The sequence below is a fragment of the Artemia sp. Qi Xiang Cuo genome, chromosome 15 (assembly GCF_049724085.1).
Source record: "Artemia sp. Qi Xiang Cuo chromosome 15, ASM4972408v1, whole genome shotgun sequence".
Taxonomy (NCBI): Eukaryota; Metazoa; Arthropoda; class Branchiopoda; order Anostraca; family Artemiidae; genus Artemia; species Artemia sp. Qi Xiang Cuo.
This window is the reverse complement of record NC_142808.1, coordinates 21,875,912-21,884,901: the sequence shown is the minus strand read 5'-3', so window position 1 is coordinate 21,884,901 and position 8,990 is coordinate 21,875,912.

The following is an 8,990-nucleotide window of genomic DNA, read 5'->3' as shown; positions in this document are numbered from 1 at the left end:
AAAGGAACACGCAGAAATTACGTTTAGAGATTATTTGGGCGAAACCGTTTTAGAAATTTTAGGGAATTATTTGAACGAAACAGTTAGAGAATTTTAGAAGATGATTTAGAAGAGGATTTGAGGGCGAAACTCTATGGTCGTTATAATACATAAGTTCTATTTGAACAGTGTTGTGAGGTCCTCTACCCCAGCCCCCAGAGATCCGATCCCCCTATCCCAACCCCGAAGGAAGCCCCCGGCCCCCAAAGGTCTCCCGGGCTCCCAAGGGACCACCCGACCCCCAAGGGTCCCCAGGAACCCGAAAGGCCCCCCGGGCCCCCAAAGAGCCCCCTCCCAATTTTTTTAATATTTTTTTAATTTGCGCATTTTGAGATACAAAAGGGCCCCACCCCCCAACTTTTGTCCCCCTCCCAACATTAGTGTTTTGTCATGGTTTACCATGTCACAGTTACATTATCTTGATTTTTCAAAGTTCATTTTGGATTTCTTTCGTTGAAATTCAAAAGTTGGAATATTTCAGTAGTGCTTTGACTTTTTTTAACTTTGTCACAGTTACATTCTCTTAAATTTTGAGAGTTCATTTTGAATTTTTATCATTGAAATGCAAGAGTTGGAACATTTCAGTAGTGTTTTGTCGGGGTTTACCTTTGTCACAGTTACATTTTCTTGATTTTTCAAAGTTCATTTTGAATTTCTTTCGTTGAAATGCATGAGTTGGAATATTTCAGTAGTGTTTTGTCGTGGTTTACCTTGTCATAGTTACATCTCCTTGATTTTTCAAAGTTCATTTTGTATTTCTTTCGTTGAAATGCAAGAGTTGGAATATTTCAGTAATGTTTTGTTGTGGTTTACATTCTCACAGTTACTTTATCTTTATTTTGCAAATTTCATTTTGATTTTTTTCATTGAAATGCAAGAGTTGTATTATTTAAGTATTGATTCTTCATTGTGTAGCATGTAAAAGTTACACACTAAGGATTATTCAAAATTCTTTTTGAATTTCTATCTTTTAAATGAATTAGTTGTATTAAGTAAGTAGTGTATTGTCATGGTTTACCATGTCAGAGTTACATTCTATTGATTTTTCAAAGTTCATTTTGAATTTCTTTCGTTGAAATGCAAGAGTTGGAATATTTCAGTAGTGTTTTGTCATGATTTACCTTGTCACAGTTACATTCTCTTAATTTTTCAAAGTTCATTTTGAATTTCTTTCTTTAAAATGCATGAGTTGGAATATTTCAGTAGTTTTTTGTCATGGATTACCTTGTCACAGTTGTATTCTCTTAATTTTTCAAAGTTCATTTTGAATTTATATCGTTGAAATGCAAGAGTTGGAATATTTCAGTAGTGTTTTGTTGTGGTTTACCTTGTCAAAGTTACATTTTCTTGATTTTTCAAAGTTCATTTTGAATTTCTTTCATTGAAATGTAAGAGTTGGATTATTTTAGTTGTGTTTTGTTATGGTTTACCTTGTCACAGTTACATTCTCTTGATTTTCAAAGTTCATTGTGGATTTCAATCATTGAAATGCAAGAGTTGGAATATTTCAGTAGTGTTTTGTCATGGTTTACCTTGTCGCAGTTACATTCTCTTGATTTTTCAAAGTTCATTGTGGATTTCATTCATTGAAATGTGTATTTGTTGTGGTTTACCTTGTCACAGTCACATTCTCTCGATTTTTCAATGTTCATTTTGCATTTCTTTCTTTGAAATGAAAGATTTGGATTATTTCAGTAGCGTTTTGTCGTGGTTTACCTTGTCAAAGTTAAATTCTCTTGAATTTTAAAATTTCATTTTTTATTTCTTTCTTTGAAATTCAAGAGTTGGAATATTTCAGTAGTGTTTTGTCATAGTTTAACTTTGTCACAGTTACATTCTCTTAATTTTTCAAAGTTCATTTTGAATTTCTTTCGTTGAAATGCATGAGTTGGAATATTTCAGTAGTGTTTTGTTGTGGTTTACCTTTGTCACAGTTACATTCTCTTGATTTTTCAAAGTTTATTTTGAATTTCTTTCGTTGAAATGCATGAGTTGGAATATTTCAGTAGTGTTTCGTTGTGGTTTACCTTGTCACAGTTACATTCTCTTGATTTTTCAAAGTTCATTTTGAATTTATATCATTGAAATGCAAGAGTTGGAATATTTCGGTAGTGTTTTGTTGTGGCTTACCTTGTGACAGTTACATTCTATTGATTTTTCAATTTTCATTTTGAATTTTTTTCGTTGAAATGCAAGAGATAGATTTTTCAGTATTGTTTTGTCATAGTTTACCTTGTCACGGTGACATTCCCTTGATTTTTCAAAGTTCATTGTGATTTTCATTCATTGAAATGTAAGAGTTGGAGTATTTCAGAAGTGTTTTGTCATGATTTACCTTGTCACAGTTACATTCTCTTGATTTTTCAAAGTTCATTTTGAATTTCTTTCGTTGAAATGAAGAGTGGGATTATTTCAGTAGTGTTTTGTCATGGTTTACCTTGTCACAGTTACATTCTCTGATTTTTCAAAGTTCATTTTGAATTTTTTTCGTTGAATTGCAAGAGTTGGAATATTTCAGTAGTGTTTTGTTGCGGTTTACCTTTTCAAAGTTACATTCTCTTGATTTTTCAAAGTTCGTTTGCGATTTCTGTCAATGAAATGCAAGAGTTGGACTATTTCACCAGTGTTTTGGTGTGGTTTACCTTTGTCGCAGTTACATTCTCTTAATTTTTCAAAGTTAATTTTCAATTTCTTTCGTTGAAATGCAAGAGTTGGATTATTTCAGTAGTGTTTTGTCGAGGTTTACCTTTGTCACAGTTACATTTCTTGATTTTTCAAAGTTCATTTTTGATTTATTTCGTTGAAATGCAAGAGTTAGAATATTTCAGTAGTGTTTTGTTGTGGTTTACCTTGTCAGCACTTACATTTTTTCTTTATTTTTGTTATGTTAGGTTAGGTTAGGCTAGATCAAGTTTGGTTAGGTTAGGTTAAGTTAGGTTAGGTTAGCCTACGTACGCGCGCGTACGTAGGCTAACCTAACCTAACCTAACTTAACCTGGCCTAACACTACTGAAATATTTCAATTCTTGCATTTCAATGAATGAAATCCAAAATGAACTTTGAAAAATCAAGGGAATGTAACTGTGACATGTTAAACCATGACAAAACACTACTGAAATAATCCCACTCTTGCATTTCAATGAAAGAAATACCAGATGAACTTTGAAAAATCAAGAGAATCTAACTGTGGCAAGGTAAACCATGACAAAACGCTACTGAAATATTCCAACTTGCATTTCCAGTAATGATATCCAAAATGTAGTTTAATAAATCAAGAGAATGTAACTGTGATAAGGTAAACCATTACAAAACACTACGGAAATATTCTAACTCTTGCATTTGAATTAAAGAAAACCGAAATGAACTTTGAAAAATACAGAAAATTTAACTGTGACGTGGTAAACCATGACAAAACAATACTGAAATAATCCCACTCTTACATTTCACTGAGAGATATTCAATATGAACTTTGAATCAAGATAATATAACTGTGACAAGGTAAACCATAACAAAACTCATCTAAAATATTCCAACTCTTAAATTTCAACTAAAAAAATACAAAGTGAACTTTTAAAAATCAAGCGAATGTAACTTCGACTAGGTAAACCACGAGAAAACACTACTGAAATATTCCAACTCTTGCATTTCAATTAAAGAAAAACGAAATGAACTTTGAAAAATAAAGAAAATGTAACTGTGGCAAGGTAAACCACTACCAAACACTACTTAAATATTCCAACTCTTGCATTTCAACTAAATAAATTCAAAATGAATTTTGAAAAATCAATTTAATGTAATTGTGACATGTTAAACCACGATAAAAAACTACTGAAATATTCCAACTCTTTCATTTCAATGGAAGAAATTCAAAATGAAAATTGAAAAATAAAAAGAATGTAACATTGGCAATGTAAACCACAAAAAAACACTAATGAAATATTCCAACTCTTACATTTCAACTATATAAAATCAAAATGAACTTTGAAAAATTAAGAGAATGTAACTATGACAAAGTAAACCACGACAAAACACTACTGAAATATTCCAACTCTTGCCTTTCAATGAAAGAAATTGAAAATGAACATTGAAAAATCAAGGGAATGTAACTGTGACATGTTAAACTACGACAAAACATTACTGAAATAATCCCACTCTTTCATTTCAACGAAAGAAATTCAAAATTAACTTTGAAAAGTGAAGAGAATTTAACTGTGACAAGGTAAACCAGGACAAAACGGTTCTGAAATATTCCAAATCTTGCATTTCAACTAAAGAAATCCAAAATTAACATTGAAAAATTAATAGAATATAACTGTGACAAGGTAAACCACGACAAAACACTACTGAAATATTCCAACTCTTGTATTTCAATGAAAGAAAACCGAAATGAACTTTGAAAAATCAAGAAAATGTAACTGTGACAAGGTAAACCACAACAAAACACTACTGACATATTCCACTTCTTGCAGTTCAACGAATGAAATTCAAAATGAACTTTGAAAAATCAAGAGAATGTATTTGTGACAAGGTACACCATGACAAAACACTACTGAAATATTCCAACTCTTGCATTTCAATGAAATAAATTCAAAATGAACTTTGAAAAATCAAGAGAATGTAACCTTGACAAGGTAAACTACAACAAGACACTACTGAAATATTCCAACTCTTGCATTTCAACGATAGAAATTCAAAATGAACTTTGAAAAATTAAGAGAATATAACTGTGACAAAGTAAACTACGACAGAACACTTCTGAAATATTCCAACTCCTGCATTACAATGAAAAAAATTCAAAATGAACTTTGAAAAATCAAGAGAATGTATCTGTGACAAGGTAAACCACGACAAAACACTACTGAAATATTCCAACTCTTGTATTTCAATGGAAGAAATCAAAAATGAACTTTGAAAAATTAAGAGAATATAACTGTGACAAGGTCAAATCCGACAAAACACAACTGAAATATTCCAACTCTTGCATTTCAACTAAAGAAATCCAAAATGAACTTTAAAAAATCAAGCGAATGTAACTGTGATAATTTAAACCACAACAAAACACTAGTGAAATAGTCCAACTCTTTAATTTCAACGAAAGAAATTCAAAAAGAACTTTGAAAAATCAATGGATTTTAACTGTGACAATGTAAACCACGACAAAACTCTACTTAAATATTCAAACTCTTGCAGTTCAATGAACGAAATCCAAACTGAACTTTGAAAAATCAAGAGAATGTAACTGTGACAAGGTAAACCACGACAAAACACTACTGAAATATTCCATCTCTTGCATTTCAACGATAGAAATTCAAAATGAACTTTGAAACATCAAGTGAATGTAACTCTGACATGGTAAACCACAACAAAACACTACTGAAATATTTCAACTCTTGCATTTCAACGATGGAAATCGAAAATGAACTTTGAAAAATCAAGTGGATGTAACTGTGACAAGGTAAACCACGACATAACACTACTGAAATATTCCCACTCTTGCATTTCAATGAAAGAAATACAAAATGAACTTTGAAAAATAAAGATAATGTAACTGTGAAAAGTTAAACCAATACAATACTCTACTGAAATATTACAACTCTTTCATTTCGACGAAAGAAATACAAAATGAACTTTGAAAAATAAAGAGAATGTAACTTTGACATTGTAAACCATGACAAAACACTACTGAAATATTCCAACTCTTGCATTTCAACGAAAGAAATTCAAAGTGAACATTGAAATATCAAGAAAATGTACCTTTGACAAGGTAAACCACAACAAAACACTACTGAAATATTCCAACTCTTGCATTTCAATGAAAGAAAACCTAAATGAACTTTGAAAAATCAAGAAAAGGTAACTGTGACAAGGTAAACCACGAAAAAACACTACTGAAATAATCCCACTCTTGCATTTCAATGAAAGAAATTGAAAATGAACTTTGAAAAATCAAGAAAATATAACTGTGACAAGGTAAACCACGACAAAACACTACTGAAATATTCCAACTCTTGCGTTTCAACGAAAGAAATACAAAATGAACTTTGAAAAAACAAGAAAATGTAATTGTGAGAAGTTAAACCACAACAAAACACTACTGAAATATTCCAACTCTTGCATTTCAATGAAAGAAATCCAAAATGAACCTTGAAATATTAATAGAATGTAACTGTGACAATGTAAACCACAGCACAACACTACTGAAATATTCCAACTCTTGCATTTCAACGAAGGAAATCTAAAATGAACTTTGAAAAATCAAGGGAATGTAACTGTGACATGGTAAACCACGAGAAAACACTACTGAAATATTCCAACTCTTGCACTTCAATGAAGGAAATCAAAAATGAACTTTGAAAAATCAAGGGAATGTAACTGTGACAAGCGAAACCACGACAAAACGCTACTGAAATATTCTCACTCTTGCATTTCAATGAAAGAAATTCAAAATGAACTTTGAAAAATCAAGAGAATGTAACTGTGACAAGGTAAACCACGACAAAACACTACTGAAATATTCCAACTCTTGCATTTCAATGAAAGAAAACCGAAGAGAACTTTGAAAAATCCAGGAAATGTAACTGTGACAAGGTAAACCACGACAAAACACTACTGAAATATTCCAACTCTTGCATTTCAATGAAAGAAATTCAAAATGAACTTTGAAAAATCAAGGGAATGTAACTGTGACATGGTAAACCAAGACAAAACGCTTCTTAAATATTCCAACTCTTTCATTTCAAATAAAGAAATCAAAAATGAACTTTGAAAAATCAAGAGAATGTAACTGTGACTATGTAAACCACGACAAAACACTACTGAAATATTCCAACTCATGCATTTCAATGAAAGAAAACCGAAATGAACTTTGATAAATCAAGAAAATATAACCCTAACGCGGTAAACCAAAACAAAACACTGCTGAAATATTCCAACTCTTGCATTTCAACGTAAGAAAAACGAAATGAACTTTTAAAAACCAAGAAAATGTAACTGTGACAAAGTAAACAATGACGAAACGCTTCTGAAATATTCCAACTCTTGCATTTCAATGAAAGAAAAACAAAATGAACTTTGAAAAATCAAGAGAATGTATCTGTGACAAGGTAAACCACTACATAACACTAATGAAATAATCCAACTCTTGCATTTCAACGAAAGAAATCCAAAATAAACTTTAAAAAATAAATAAAATGTAGACGGTGACAAAGTAAAACACATCAAAACACTACTGAAACATTCCAAATCTCGAATTTCAACGAAAGAAATTCAAAATAAACTTTGAAAAATTAAGAGAATTTAACTGTGACAAGGTAAACCATAACAGAGCACTACTGAAATATTCCAACTCTTGCATTTCAACGATAGAAATTCAAAATGAACTTTGAAAAATTAAGAGAATGTAACTGTGACAACGTAAACCATGACAAAACACTACTGTAATAATCCCACTCTTGCATTTCAATGAAAGAAATTCAAAATGAACTTTGAAAAATCAAGAGAATGTAACTGTGACAAGCTAAACCACGACAAAACACTACTGAAATATTCCAACTCTTGCGTTTCAACGAAAGAAACTCAAAATGAACTTTGAAAAATCAAGAGAATGTAACTGTGACAAAGTAAACCACGACAAAACACTACTGAAATATTCCAACTCTCGCATTTCAATGAAAGAAAACCTAAATGAACTTGGAAAAATCAAGAGAATGTAACTGTGACAATTTAAACCACGACAAAACACTACTGAAATATTCCCACTAATGCATTTAAATGAAAGAAATACAAAATGAACTTTGAAAAAACAAGATAATGTAACAGTTACATTGAAAACAACGACAAAACACTACTGAAATAATCCAACTCTTGCATTTCAACGATAGAAATACAAAATGAACCTTGAAAAATTAATAGAATGTAACTGTGACAAGGTAAACCACGACAGAACAATACTGAAATATTCCAACTCTTGCATTTCAACGAAGGAAATCGAAAATGAACTTTGAAATATCAAGGGACTGTAACTGTGACATGGTAAACCACGAGAAAACACTACTGAAATATTCAAACTCTTGCATTTCAACGAAGGAAATATAAAATGAACTTTGAAAAATCAAGGTAATGTAACTGTGACAAGGTAAACCACGACAAAACGCTACTGAAATATTCTCACTCTTGCATTTCAATGAAAGAAATTCAAAATGAGCTTTGAAAAATCAAGAAAATGTAACTGTGACAAGGAAAACCAAGACAAAACACAACTGAAATTTTCCAAATCTTGCATTTCAAGGAAAGAACTCCGAAATGAACTTTGAAAAATCCAGAAAATTTAACTGTGACAAGGTAAACCACGACAAAACGCTACTGAAATATTCCAACTCTTGCATTTAAATGACAGAAATTCAAAATGAACTTTGAAAAATCAAGTGAATGTAACTGTGACAAGGTAAAACACGACAAAACTCTTCTGAAATATTCCAACTCTTGCATTTCAACTAAAGAAATCCAAAATGAACTTTGAAAAATCAAGCGAATGTAACTGTGACATGGTAAAACACGACAAAACACTACTGAAATATTCCAACTCTTGCATTTCAATGAAAGAAAACCGAAATGAACTTTTAAAAATCAAGAAAATATAACTGTGACATGGTAAACAATGAAAAAACGCTTCTGAAATATTTCAATTCTTTCATTTAAATTAAAGAAAACCTAAATTAACTTTGAAAAATCAAGAAAATGTAACTGTGACAAGGTAAACTGGGGGTCTGAGGAGGGCGTTTGGGGGATAACATTTCGAAATTTTTACTTTTTAGTTTACTTTTTTTGCGGTGCATCCCTGCGGCACATCCTGCGGCACTTTTCTGCGGTGCCTCCCTGCGGAGCATCCTCCGCGGTGCTTTCCTGACCCGCGGCGCATCCCTGCGGCACATCCTGTGGCGCTTTCCTGGCCC